Genomic DNA, 15255 nt, shown 5'->3' on the forward strand with positions numbered 1-15255 from the left:
ATCAGCTGTGGTGAAGCTCCAGAGCTCACAAAAGGGAAATTCAAGTGTTTCATGTTTCTCTGCTCACACAATACAGCTCAGACATAGGCCTTTCTCCTGAGTGCCCCTGGATACCACACATATGCCTGCCACCCTGCCCAATAATCAATAGGCTTCAACATGTTCGAGTAACTGTGTGCATAAATACAGAATAAGTCACCTTGAAGTGAAGTAGCATATTCTTCTTAAAACATAATGGTTTGGAAACAAACCCCTTGCTTGTGGAGGAAGTCGATCCAACATGTGATGAGCATGGCGAGGAGGCACGGAGTGTGACAACCAAGGCTTTCAGCAGTGCTATTGATCGGAATGATTAATTAATACTGTAGTGATGATGTTGTTGTTGCACTATATCTGGTTAACAAAAACACACCACAACATACAGACTATTGAAATACTGTTCGAACTGTGCCCTTCTGATCCGTAATCTTTTCCTGTCTTTGTGTCGCTTTGGGTAAAAGCGTCGGCTAAATGAATAAAATGTAAAGCTTTGGTGAGGAGAGACGGTAGAGGGATTCTACCACAGTAAACAATCAATTGTTAGTTTCTACTCTCAATTTTCATTCTCTCTTCGTTGGCTGTAAAACTCATCCTCAGGTCTGAAATACAGCTGTACGCTTCCTGTAGTTAAATTACTTTTAGGCCCATTTGCATGAATATGGGTCACGGATCAATGCAGATAGAATTACTCGCCTCTCTAAAATACTAGTGGATTTGGTAACAAACACTAAAATCTGTCACGTTAATGGATGTTTTCATTTATTTCATTTGCTGGCATGTGGTGCAGGTTCAGAGTCTAGGCCCTTTCTTGAGACAAATACTCTGGGCTAATTAGCACCCCGGGGAGAGGAAATGAGCCTCCATATGCTACAGCCAATCAGAGCACTCCATGAATGAACTAGTCATCGTGTCTGACTCCGGTTGATGAAGAGACAGTGAGGCCAGAGCATAAAGCCCTGGCGAGATACACTGGCAGGCTGATAGGATACATTTTTAGCCTAGCTTAGTCCCGTTGCGCCAAGGTCATAGGTAATTTTTTGGACATTTCTCAGAACGGCGCTCGGTTGTGGCTATGTGATGGTAACTGTGTCTTATGTAGGACTTGTGCATTTATTAGACAAGAACATGGAAACGATTCAGAAGTGCATTCCATGCAGACCTCCGCAGGCCTAATGGGTCTTAGGTGAATTTCTTTCCAGACTCAAAATGGTCTGGTTTGGCCGTGCGGACAGTGAAACAGCTAAGCAACGGAAGGTGTGTAACGTGTCATCAGACTGACATTTCGTGGAAGCATAGAAAAGCCACTTTATCCAAAAACAAAAAGAAGAGGGAAACTAATAATTATTTGAATATGAGCTGTGGAGTCCACTCAGCGCGGACTCCCTGCTGTGCCGTCTCCGTGGAAACGGGTGCCAGTGCAGTTCAGAGGACGTCTGCGCGATCCTTCATTCTCTGTCACCTTGCCGTGTCCCCTATCACTGGAGCGTGACGGGGATGAGGCCAGGGTGGGGATGATTTAACACAATATTTATGTTAAAGATTTATTGAGGCTCCCAGAGGACCGTCTGTCAAGAGTCTGAATGTGACATGAATCTAGGGTAAATGGACTGAAAATTAGGCCGCATCCCAACGTATTACAATTCGAGAGTGCCCTTTTGGAGAATAATCGTTTGTTCTTCAAATATAGCTCAGAAGATGGATGAGCACACTGCAATGCAGTAATGTGGTACCTGATTGTTGCCCGATTATAGAATATTGTGGCTGGGAACACAGGACTTGACATGCATACAGATGGAAAGTTTATATGTGTTTTTGGTTGGGTGGTGACTTGTTGTCTTGTCCGATACTGACATGCAGCAAATCAACTAGATTCTGTAGGTATTAACTGCATACCATCCTTTCAAATACAATATTGATTATTTGTGGTTAGAAGTACCACATTACTGAGTCGTAAAAGGGACTGTTAGACTGAAACCAAAAATCCAAAATCACAGAAAAGGCTAAATCATTTGTAAAATGTTGCATAATGCAGTCAGCCTGTGTCTACTAAGCTTCACACCTAATCTGTACAGCATATAAGATTCGGCATGTGAGCCTTAAGAAGAATTCTAAAGTGAAAGGATGGATACTAATTAGGGAGAGTGGAGATAAAAGGCGATCGCTCGTAATTGAGGTTGGCAGCAGGATTCTGTCGTCTGCCTTTATTAAAGTTTTGCATGCGAGGGGCAGAAGCACCGTTGACAAGCCCAGAGTCTTTTCATGTGTGAATGGTTCACCCCTTCATCAAACAAACTTTGAGTCCTGTCGGACTAGCGCGTCTCAAACCTCATTCACAACCTTAGATTCCTTGAAAAGGAATAAGAGAAAGTATTTCAAAGCAGTTTGGTCGTTACCTTGTGAGCGACATCAGTTAAACTGGGATAAGGTAATTGTTCGGAGACACGAGTATTCCTTAGGGGACAGTGATCGGGAGATGAGTTTGTGACATGTAGCCTACAATCTCAGTCTTTGTGGTTTATCGGCTCGTCTCTTCCATGGCATGGCCTTGTTGCTCTTTAATTCGTTTATTTTTCTTCATTAGTCCGTGTGTGTTCTTGTGGTTGTCATTGGAAAACATTCCAGCTACCCCAGAGTTTAACCGGAAGTAGTGCAGTCTTTCACTCTCCCATAACATTGAAAATGGCCTTCTCAGATTTGAGTTGGATGTAATTGTGTTGAACTAAGAGGATTTGGCTTCCGACGCTGAACTGTTCTGCTGTAATCATCCACTGAAGGATATCCCTGGGCGAATTATGATTAGCCTCTGTTAAGTGACTTTTGACTTTAGACACATTCCTGAAATGAAAACTCCATTCCTTACAGTCAGAATAAATTGTTTGACTTTACTGAAGCCGCCTGCTGTTTATGTGTTATACATTTGACAAGCAGGGTGTAAATTCACCCTTTGTTTTAGCATAATTATTAAGAAAAAAGTAATTTATCCGTGAATACAGGGGAGTTTTGGCATGGATGAATTGAGTTAATATGATTTTTCGGCCATTAGAAGATTTAAACATTAATAACCCATGCATTAATCTTCCTAACCAATTGCCTGGAAAGCTGTACCAATTGATCCATCCAGACACATTCACACACACACACGTGCTGTAGTTATCATCTCCACTACACTCACACACTCACTCATTTATATACACACATACACACACACTCTCACACACACACACACACACACACACACACACACACACACACACACACACACACACACACACACACAGTAAAAGAATGAAATGCCAACTGTGTTTCTCTGGCCAGTCTCCATTGTAATCAGTGACCACTGAGTGCAGTCATTATGCTGCAGTCATTAAACAAAAGGATTACTTTCTGAAAAAAAAACTTTTACTGCAGTTAACTGTGCCAAACCCCCACGTTTTTTTCTGCATAGGTGATTACTTGAATGGATGGAATGGGTTTTGGCTTGCAGAGATTGTGAAATTAAATTTGAAATGAAAGGTGAAATAAATTATTTAAAATGAAAATATAAACACAGGGAAAATCATGCACAAACTAGAAGTGTTATCTCAACAGCAATGACTTATTGCTATTTTCAAAATAATTCATATTACTCTTATTCTTAGAGAAGAGCTAACCAGAGGTGATAGTGTTTAGCTCATAGATAGTCCTATAGACAGTCCTAAAGAGAGTCCTATAGCTAGTCCTATAGAGAGTCCTTTACAAAGTCCTATAGATAGTCCTATAGGTAGTCCTATAGAGAGTCCTATAGCTAGTGCTATAAAGTCAATGGAAATACATAGAGATAGTTGGGTTCAGCACACTTTTTATACATATTTTTTGTACAATTCTAATATTTATTTCATAACAGACGAAAGAGTTGTCATTTCCTGATTGTTCTTATCAGTTCGATACCCCCCCCACCACCACCACCACCATCCCCAGACTCTCTCCAGCAATTTAAGGAGGCTAAATAGTAAACGGCTTGTAATTAAACCATGACTGGGTGGGTAATAGTTGAGTCTCACAGCCCCTAATTACTCTGAAGAGACTGTGAAACCCTGAGATAAAGACTTCAGCTGTGACATGATAGTAATTACAGGGAGGTTTGTGTAAGCTGTCATTATCTCATCAAGCTTTTGCATGATTACAAGGTACACTGCATGCACACATGATATCATTGTATTGTAGAGACTCAAGGGAATTTATTTAACAGTCTCGTCAGAGATGCCTGCCTCTTTAACTTAATGTTACCATGCGGTTTTGAGCCCAATGTTCTTGTGCCCCAATTAAGACTAATTAAACACTGAATACTCAATAAAAAATCCATGACATCCGGCGAGGAGAATATCAATTTACTGTATTTAAGGCAAAGACCTGCTAGTTGAAAGGTATAGTGTTATACTTTCTCAGGTCCTCGACACTGAAGACTCTTTTGTTCAACACAAATCAATACATCCATCCATCAATACGTTCAAAGCCAGCGGTGACGGTTTGATTCTGACCACTCTGTGTGCAGCTACCTGTCCCTGTTGCATCTCTGTTTCACTGCTGATGAACGGTCCACCTGCTCCGACGACAAACAAAAAACCCCTGGTCCTTCTTACCTCTCCAGGGATGACCCGGCATTAAAAGCCTGATTGCGTCAGCTCTGGAGGACTCGGAGAGCTGGGAGCTCCATGCTCATCACAGGAAGATGGAGGATTCCAGGAAGAAACACAATTCATGGCATCCTGGAAAAATGGTGGTTTCACATGGTGTTCACATGTGGAGACTGCATGTATCAATCACAATGTGCATTTGATTAAAACCATGTTTGTTTTTACACAACACCCACCACAGCAAACATCCGTCTCAGGTAACTCGAGTTCCACCCTGAGCTTTCATGAAGTTCTTTCTTTTTTCTCTCCCCCTGAATGCAATTCTCACCACTTTTGTCGTGAAGGCTCCCCGCGCCTCTGTGAAATGAATCCGTAACCTCCTGCTCTTCTCAATCACGCCATGAAATTGAGAGGCGACCCAGGATGCACCCTGTCTGTGAACAGGATCCCTTCAACCGACTTCATCAGCTCCTGTAGTGTCAACTCAGCCTTTGATATCAACTAAGGAATAAGAACACAGAACAGAGTCCTTTGCAAGGTGATAATTACCCCCCCCCCCCCCCCCAAAAAAAAGAAGAAGAAGAAATACAACCAAAAGGTTCCAGGAGATTTATATGTAAATGTCTAGTTAGTACCAAGACTGATGGGAACATTCAGTGTTTAACTTGTCTTGACAATGTCTTGAACGATCAAGGTCCAGTGAGGGGCTTCCAACCCCTGGCTGGCCACCCAGATAAAGGAAGTGACACTCACAGACTGGGGCAGCAAGAAGGAGATAAGAAACCATCAAGTGAAAGCGTTTAAGGACTGTGGTAGATCTGCTGTAAGCACCCGAGCCTGTTCTGGTCGGTTCGTTCAATCAACAGTCCGTATCTCTTTCTTTATCGCAGCAGACAAGCCGGACAAAAGCAGACCGAGGGAACGAAAGAATCAGTCTGCGTTCACTCGAGTCCATCGCTCACCCATGCTGAGCAAGTGTTGCAGGGTTTAGAGGGGCGGGGGTGAAGAGATGGCTGGCTGAGCGAAGAGAGTGTGAGTATATACCTAATTACTCAGACCAGAGGGTCATGACAGCTGCTGAGGAAAGAGCTGTGCTGTTGGACACCCTCAAACTGCACCAAATAAACTAGCAACAAAGCGAGACTGTACTGTGCGGATATAAGGCCCGGCCAATGTTTTATTTTGGGATATTTTGGGATATATATATTGACTAGACAGTTGGAGAGAGACAGGAAAGCAGGGAGAGAGGGGGGGGCATGCAGGTAATGGCGTGAGCTGGATTCAAACATATTCCCCTGCGTTGCCAATGCAGTGACTGCTGCAGCATCTGTGGATTACTGTGGTATAAATGCTGACATATATTATATTTAACATCTTAAAACTCTCATAAAGCCATGTCTATTTATAACCCTGCTTCAACGTCAACACGCATAGGGTATCTGGGCCTCGTGAAACACATGCTGAAAACATCCTGAAGTCCACGGGATATGTTTGTTGGCCTGTTAAAGAGCTTCTTTCCCATGTAGGTAGGCTCAGTAATAAGCACAAATGACTGTACAACTCTTATCGCAATTAGGTCATCCAGGCAGATGAGTCCCAGCGCTCTTCTTCTTTCTTCTGCGTCTCCGTCCTCTTCTTCCACCTGCGGCTGACCCATCCCCTAGAGACGCCACGGAGTCCAGAGATGAAAGAAAAAAGGAAAAAAAAACAGAGAAAAAAGCTTTTAAGTTGGCCCATCCTCAGAAGATCTCACATGAAAGAAGCAGCAAAGGAATCTCATTCAACACTTCACCAACCCAACCCTGGGAAGGGTTAAGATGCAGATTAGTTCCGCTTCTTACCCGGTCCTAACTAGACTAACGTGTGGGGCTGTCCGAGGACAGGTGAGGACGGTTATCCACCAGGTTGTCTACTGTGGCTTGTGTTGTTAATAGCTCGTGAGTGCATGTTCGTTTTCCATGTGGCATCTCACCTCCTCACCTCACTCATAATCAGATGAGAAGCTGCTGGATGTACCTGGGAAGAACTCAATGTTCTGGCTATTGACTGGGATTCAGCAGAATCTCTTTCTGTATTAGGATGCTAATGTTGGAAGCTGGAGGCTCATCTGAGATCAATAGCTTACAGACCAGTCTCTCTCTCTCTCTCTCTCTCTCTCTCTCTCTCTCTCTCTCGCTCTCTCTCTCTCTCTCTCTCTCTCTCAATCTCTGTCTCAATCTCTCTCTCTCTCAATATATCTCTCTCTCCCTCTCTCTCTTTCTCTCAGTGTTTCTCTCAATCTCTCTCTCTCTCAATATCTCTCTCCCTGTCTCTCTCTCTGTCTCTCTCCCTCTCTCTCTTTCTCTCAGTGTTTCTCTCAATCTCTCTCTCTCTCAATATCTCTCTCCCTGTCTCTCTCCCTGTCTCTCTCCCTCTCTCTCCGCAAGACAAAACCAGTATATCGGCACTGAAATTATTATGGTTGCAAATGACCTATAGCTACATGGGGTCACCCCGCAATCTGTTTGTGTAAACAAAACGATCTGGACAGTGTACACTCTCTCTGTGAAGACTTCATTCTCAGCATTTATGCCCACTTTGTATTCCGTCTAAGCTGTGTTTTCCCCCCCCAGAAATAAAAACTCACACTGTGTATAAAGTGAGTGGAACACCTCGGTGGCCTATTGATCCTGCATTGAGAAGAATTATCCTTGTATTCAACATGTGTGTCAAGACTGGGATTATCTGGTGTTTGGGACAACATAAATTTGGTAAATGTCGATGGCACAATGCTTGACCATAGGGGGCCCAGGATTAAACCGATTTTTACCAGCATGTGGTACAACACAACACAAGATAAAGAGCTATGAAAATGGCAGACATGTCTGGATCATCCCACCAGGTGCTTGAGCCTCCTTGAACCATGTGGAAATACTAAATGAAAACACATACCCTCAAGTCCATGTTATTTTGTTTTGAAATATTGTATTTGTTGGGAAAACAGTGATTCAGAAAAGTTGGGTTTGTGTGAAGTAAAAAAGGTGAAAATCTAAGTTGCGATCATCCTAAACTGTTCTTCTTTATTTGTGCTGAATACATTTTGCTCGGCCCCTTCGTTTATTTATCTTCAAGTGTGCAGTGTTGACAGCAGTTTACAACGCAAACTTGACGTGACGAGCGCTGGTCAGCCAGCGTTGACCTATTCGCGCTGCATCTCGTTATGTGTGGAGACCAGTCTCCCGCTCCTGTCAGCCACACCTCATCCCTGCTGACACCTTACAGCACTCGTCCGACAGAAAGGTCGGCGCGTATAATTACCTCCATAAACACCCACTTCCGAGTGATGGCCGGAGAGCGCCGGATGCGCCCACCTCAGCGCTTCCCAACGCTCTTCTCCTCGATCGGAGATCATTTGTTGTGAAGGTCAGAGACGCCAGGGATAACGACCTTGCTCCGGCCAGAGGTCGGCTTCCTCAGGCCTTTGCTCAAAATCTGATGGAACCAATCAATATCAATTTGAGAATTGAGGAAACTCTGTACGTATCCGGGTAGAGGCCGAACCACAGGTCTGCAATATCACAGTGATATGCAGCCACTACTTTGAACCTCAGAAAAGTCCTGGGCAACCTTTAAGAGTCAGGTTCCATCAGCCACCATGTAACACAACAGCAATGCCTACAGTATAATAAAACTACTCAGCAAACACCTATAGGAAAAACATCTCGGCATTTCAGTGAAAGTATGGATTCCTAATCTTCTTCCAGGCCTTTTAACCTGCAAGATCTTTGGATGGACTGGTTAGCCTCTTCACCACCTTCATGTTCATAGAGCTGGGCTGCCCTTTAGATTGGAATAAACTGCAGAGAAAGTCAAACACATGACGCAGTCTGGGAGTTCTTCATGTAATTACAGTTACGTCTCAGTAAACTGCGGAACCGCTGACTCGATCAATGAATCTCATACAAGAAAGGAATCAATCCGGCCTTCAGATGGACAGCAGTGGTTTTTAATAAGATCTTGCATTCTGAGTGTTGTGAGTGTAGTGTGTAGTAAAGTGTAGTAAAGTGTAGTAAAGATGGAGGATTGAAAGAGCTTCAACCAGTCTGCAGTGTCCATGGATACACAGGTTAAGCTGGTGTTGGATTGTCCTGTTTTATACCAATTTTATACTAATTAAGGGTCATAGAAAGGCACACACACACACACTCCCACACACACAGACTAGGGAGCCAGTTCATTGATCTGTTTATGCTCGACAGTATAATATTGAGAGCTGTGGGACTCTTCCGTACCTCGAGCCTGGACTCTGTGTACGAACAAAGTGAGAGATAACACCTGGAATCACTTCTGTGGCCTTGACTGGTCTCCATGGAAACAGGTTTCCTCAAACGCATAAGAAACGTGGTGAGTTCTCTAAAAGCAACCGAATATCTGCGAGACTAAGTGTGAAGCTGATGAGACCAGATCAGATTGGGTCCAGGGGTTTATATTGAACCACAATTTCTTTTTTTGGGGGGGGGGGAGGGGCATGAATGATACATACACGATTTCACAGAGAAGTTTAACAAGCATGTGAGGTTAGGTTTATTGGGCTCATTAGCTAATTGGGATGATTTGGGGTTTGGCGGCTTTGTCACAGTCTGTGTATGACCTCCTCCGGGTTCTCCTGCTCACCCCCAGCTCTGTGGCGTGCTGTAGGCCCAGATAGGTGAGGGGGGCTGGGGGTCTGGGAGGCAGGGGGTGGGTGGGGGGGTCAGGGGTGTGTGGAAATGAGCCTCCATAACTGAGTCGCATCAGCAAACCCAGGCCGCCCTGGGCACCAGAGGGAAGACTCAGAGGGGGGCTATTAGTTGCTCAGTGGCGCTCCAATCAATGGCTGCCCCTGTGTTATTAACTGAGCCAGCGAAGGGATGCAGGGGGTGTGATGCTCAGTGTTCATACTGTGACCAGCATGGCTTCCCGGAGACCCCCCCCACACACACAAACACACACGCACACACACACACATACACACACGCGCACACACACAGACCCTCTACTGCATCCACCTTCATCCCCACAGCACCTCTACATCTCCCTTCCCTCCCTCCTCCCTCACCCCCATCTCCCACTCCGTCTATTCCCCCACCTCCCCTCCCCTTCTTCCCCCTGACACCCCAACCTCCACCTCCATTTCGCCCCCCCCACCTCCCCCCCCCACTCCCTCCATCCCTCCCCGCTCTGATCTGGTCCTCTGACTCACCTAGCAGGCAAACTCCCCCATAATGTTCCTTATTCATCTCCCTTCCTTTGCTTCCTCCCCTCCAACCCCTCCTATCTGCACTTAAAGTTCTCCCTCTCCTTTCTTTGATCCCTGAGTCCCTTCTGTATGCCCCCCCCTCCACCTCCCCAATTCGCTCCATGTCACCACTCTTCTCTTTCACGTCGCTCCCCAAGTCTCTCCATCACAATTGAAGAAAGCACTGAGAAGAGCTGCTCAATCTTGACCTCCATGATGATGATGATGGTTCTTCGACGGAGAACTGGGGCCGCGCAGTTCCAGGCCCGTCTCCGATGGCAACGTGAGGAAACACGTCAAAGAAGTTGAAAATGGCAGATGGTTAGATTGCTCTCACCGTCCATCTAATGGGACCTTTCCTTGACTCTAACCGCCACGCACTTTGGATCCTTGATCTTCTGCTGTACATTCTATATAGACTATTTGCACGTTGCTTCGGAGGAAAGCATCTGCGGAATTATTAAATGTTAAACGCAATGTTATCTTCATCTTCGCAAGCCCAGGGCCATAGTGACTCGGAAGGTCTGTTCTTATCCGATTAAGACACAGCTGCTGGTGATCCAACTATTAGCTCCATGGGTCAATAGATTCTTTATCAGACCGGTTTGTGTCCTTGTGAGAGAGATAGGCCTCAGTCAGGGGCACCTACAAAGAGATACAACAACAGAAGTGTTCATAGTCTCTGAACTGGTTCAGTTAAAGATGTAGTCCTCTTTTCAGACTGAGTTTTAATGAGAAATTATTATTCAGTAGATCAGAAAATTCAGATTGTTCGGAATATTCCCTCAAAGAGTATGAGTGACTTTGAGATGGTTTCAACAAGGTGAGAGGAAAGCTAATTTCATACATCTTATCTTACAGCAGCTATTATTTACAGTAAGATTGTCGCTCAAAGACCCAGGGTCATTACAAAAAGAACCCTTGGTAGTCAAATTCACCCATTAGTGCTCTTTTGTCAGGATGCAGGTGCAGCAGGACTCAGTCAGAGATGTCTTCAGACAGACACACTGACTGGAGTGAACACAGAGAAATCCCGAGGTGCTGATAAATATTGATTGCTCCTCTTTGTTCTGGATCGGTCTTAGTCCATCAGATTCATGATTAACATCAGCTAAGAGACCAGATTACAGTTCTCTCAGATGCTGTAGGTAGTCCATTATATTTATTTCTTCCTGTCTGATTGTGTGTTCTGGTCACTGCTGAACAGTATAGACAGGATCTATCAGGCAACCACCAAGGAACACAAATCCTTCTTTTGCCCATCTTGGTCAGTATTACCTATATTAGCCAGAAATCTTGGAAGGAACAGTTTATTTGACAGATTTGACTGTCAGTGAACAGAAAAGCAACTGCCAATTCATGAAAGACATGGTGCACAGTCCAGATCCTTGTACACAGTGTTGTACCTGACTGGGGTACTGAAGATCTGCTGGGAATTTGTATTTAGGCTCCTGAAGAAAAAAAAACATTTGAGCGCTGTGCTGGTGCAGTTTTCTGGACTCAGTTTCTCAGTCGTCACATTTGAAAGCGTCGACGAAGGTTTTGAGGCGAACTGTAAGGACATGTCCTTTACCAATGTCAAGAGAAAAGTCTACATCTATAATTTGTAACAGGGGAAGGGTTAGTGTTAGCTCACGGGGTGAAACATTTTTTGTCCCCACTTCCGCTCCAAACAAACATACGAGACGGAAGAGAAGAAGAGTCTGTCTGTTCAAACCTCAACAAGTCTGGGTCGACAGCTGACCATGTCTGGATGACTGACACACACCAAACTGGAATGGCCGAACCCAGTTCCTCTGAGGCACGGAGACTGTGGATCCCAAATAATGTTTTGAACAGGTAAATGTCGTTTTTTAACTCTCAATTCTAAGGGAAAAGAAAGAAGCTAACCTCAAAATCTATTAGTAAAACTCTAATGATTCAAAATTGCCCTCTCTCTCTTTTTCGAAAGCTGAGAAACTGGTCTCTTGGCACCAACAATCAGGAACATTTTCACACTTAACCTTTTGGAGCAGAAAGAAGCGACTGATCAATGTTGTTCTAATTAATGTTGTAAATACGGTAGATGCAATTGGAATATAAAGTGTGGGTCGTTGTTGGTGAAACGTTTGCTTGTAGGACAATGGATGATTGCATTTTCTTTTTTACTTTATTGTTTAAATAATCAAATAAAACCAGAAAAAAAGAAAATACAAACACAGAGATCCAAAGGTTGGTCAAAGCAGATTTAATTTCAACACTTCTGTTGATATGTTGGTTACAAGATCGACTAATTTGATTCATGGATTCATTGATTCATTCATTGATGTCAGTGCTTTAGTGTCATATATTCTGCACACGAGTGGAAGATTCTGCCTGGCAAATATTTGACCCAATTTACTGCTCAGTTTGTTGTTACAAGTCCCTTAGGATCTGTTTAATTGAATCGTTTTTCTTACAGCTCTTCACATCAGTGAGGGGACTGTGATCAGCCGCAGATAGCGTGTGACTAAATGACACACATGTTCCTTGTATCTCTCAGTATACATAATATCTGAATTGTTTTTGTCAGTATACAACTTTGTTATATAACAGATGTAGTGAGGTCCGCAAGACCACACGGAGCCAACATCTTGCCACACCTGAAGAGTGATTCAATCACATCAGACAAACATAATCAGCCCTTGTGACACCCTCAGTATGCTGATTACCCACCAAACGCCGATGCAAAGGAACCATAGAATTGGGGGGGGGGACCTCCCCAATCTACCTAATCAGCCCTCCTGCTAGCTTGCAAGCTTCAAAGGGCCTGATTTAGACAACACGTCTCCAGCGACCATTTGCTATCCGTTTCGGCGGCGATTTGAACAAAGAACATACCTTGATCAGAACTTTTGAGGAAAGTTCTTGAGACTTCACCTTTACCACAAGAGTACAAGGTGGAGAATTATGAGAGGGATATTTGTGTTATGTTTGTTACTTTGTTTTAATGTTGTGTTCACTGAAATCTTGATTCTAGTAACAACTCTTTCTTCCTGAAAGATAACCACGTCATTCTTGGTATCTACACGAAGCTATCATAATAAAACAATCATTCAACTATATTTTGTAACTGTACCAAGATGTCCAGAACAATATTTGAACCATCGAATGAACCAGCCAGAGATCAGATCACACCTTTGGTAGGTGTGAAGGAAGGAGGGGGGAGTTGAGAACCCAGCTTCCCCCAATCCACATCTGACCCCAGACGGGTCCTCTCTCGAACTGTATAAAGCCCTAAGATGACCATCAATCTCTGACTCCAGCGAAACCGACCATGGCATGAACGCCATCAGGATTGGCGTTCCAAAGGACGTCGCCAAGCTTCTCCTGAGATTCAACTTCATAGTGAACGCGTCACTATCTGGACGTTTCAACAGAAGAACCAAAAACGCAATTCCAAATGCGACTTCACTGAGATCCCGCAGACTCAGTCACATGACCCAGCGCAGCCGCGCTTTGACTTCAGATTCTTCAAATGGACCTTTGGCACAAACCGCCCTCAACATCATTGATCAACCCCTGATCAAACGTAACTATGGCTAACGCTCTTTCCTCCTCGACATGGCATTGGCGTGAGCTCTGTTTATGATTTGTAAGGATGTAATCATTGACTGTACAATTTCTGTCTTTCTTTAAGTTAGACCATTTCATTCTGTTCATTGAAACCAATCTCTCATATCAAACCCATAATCCAACTTGTTCATAAGATCTGTTTACCTTACTTGAATAAATTCATTGTAAAGATTTTGACGTGCGTGTTCACTGATGTTACGATTGGCTCTACACTTAGAACGAATTCATTCCTAAAGATGAGACTGATTATTACATATTAAACATAGGATTCCCTAATGTCCTAAACCAATATTAGGGTGGTGCCCCAAACTTGATGATAAATTAAGTATTTCTATCTTTAAACGAGCAAACCCCGCTACATAATGGCGCCCCGTGTGAGGCTAAGATAGATTGAAATGAGCAATCGTAACTTTTGTGAAACGAACTGTTAAAATAGAGCGAGCTCTAACTGTATGTAACACCATGTATTTAATACTACTGTGCCTGGGCTACAGTGGCTGTGTGCGTATTCAATTGTTTTTCGTGAAATAGCTGCTAGTGTGTGTGTGGGACCAGCTAGCTCAAAGGAAGCAGCTAGGTTTGACCGGAGGTATGCGCGTGCTCAGAAACACCGCTGCCCCGACATTTACGTTGTAATCTGCCTCGGGCCAGCTCTTCAAGGAAAGTAGCATAGGAGCCTTTATTATAGCCTCTATTTTAATAGTGTAGCTATTTGGTTAAGTGAATTAACCAACCAACTAATACGTTGGTGCACATGTCTAGTTCAAGGAAACAGACAGTAGTGATTAGTCCTGAAGGACTTTTGTTTAGAAGCAACTAAACAATGCAGTTTCTACACGTAACCTATTATGCCGCCACGATATAGCTTGTCGAAAAAAAGCATTGACTATGCCCGCAGCTAACTGTGTTAAAAAAAAAAAAAACAGTGGTTGCCAAACTAAAGTTACATTATTAGATGCAGTTCATCAATGTGGTTTAGTTACGTTGACTTCAAGAAGCTACTTAGTAACTATAATTGTGTAAAGTATGTACTATAATTACCTTGTACCTTTATTTGTTATTTGTGTACGTCTTTGGTAGTCAATTGTAACCATAACCTAAATGAGTTTATTGAAACTAGTTTGATTTAAAAAGATTGAAAAGCAGACAACTTTTCCCTCATCTAGACCCCTAGTCACAAAGCTTCAATTGCTACGGCCATTGTAAGCCACTTCAAGTGCCTCTTTTTGTTTCAATAATTTCCTCTCAACCTTTTTCCTATGTCATGTCATAGCTTAATCACTCATAGCCATGCCAATGTCTGGGGAGGGGGGGTGACATGCTGTTAGGCTGCTGTGGTCTTTCTTCTCTTGTCTTCATGTCAACAGTTTCATCGACGACGGTCTATGAAAGTTGACATCCGGGGGGATGTAGTGAGGTCCGCAAGACCACACGGAGCCAACATCTTGCCACACCTGAAGAGTGATTCAATCACATCAGACAAACATAATCAGCCCTTGTGACACCCTCAGTATGCTGATTACCCACCAAACGCCGATGCAAAGGAACCATAGAATTGGGGGGGGGGACCTCCCCAATCTACCTAATCAGCCCTCCTGCTAGCTTGCAAGCTTCAAAGGGCCTGATTTAGACAACACGTCTCCAGCGACCATTTGCTATCCGTTTCGGTGGCGATTTGAACAAAGAACATACCTTGATCAGAACTTTTGAGGAAAGTTCTTGAGACTTCACCTTTACCACAAGAGTACAAGG

Source organism: Osmerus mordax, chromosome 14, assembly GCF_038355195.1.
Source record: "Osmerus mordax isolate fOsmMor3 chromosome 14, fOsmMor3.pri, whole genome shotgun sequence".
Classification (NCBI taxonomy): Eukaryota; Metazoa; Chordata; class Actinopteri; order Osmeriformes; family Osmeridae; genus Osmerus; species Osmerus mordax.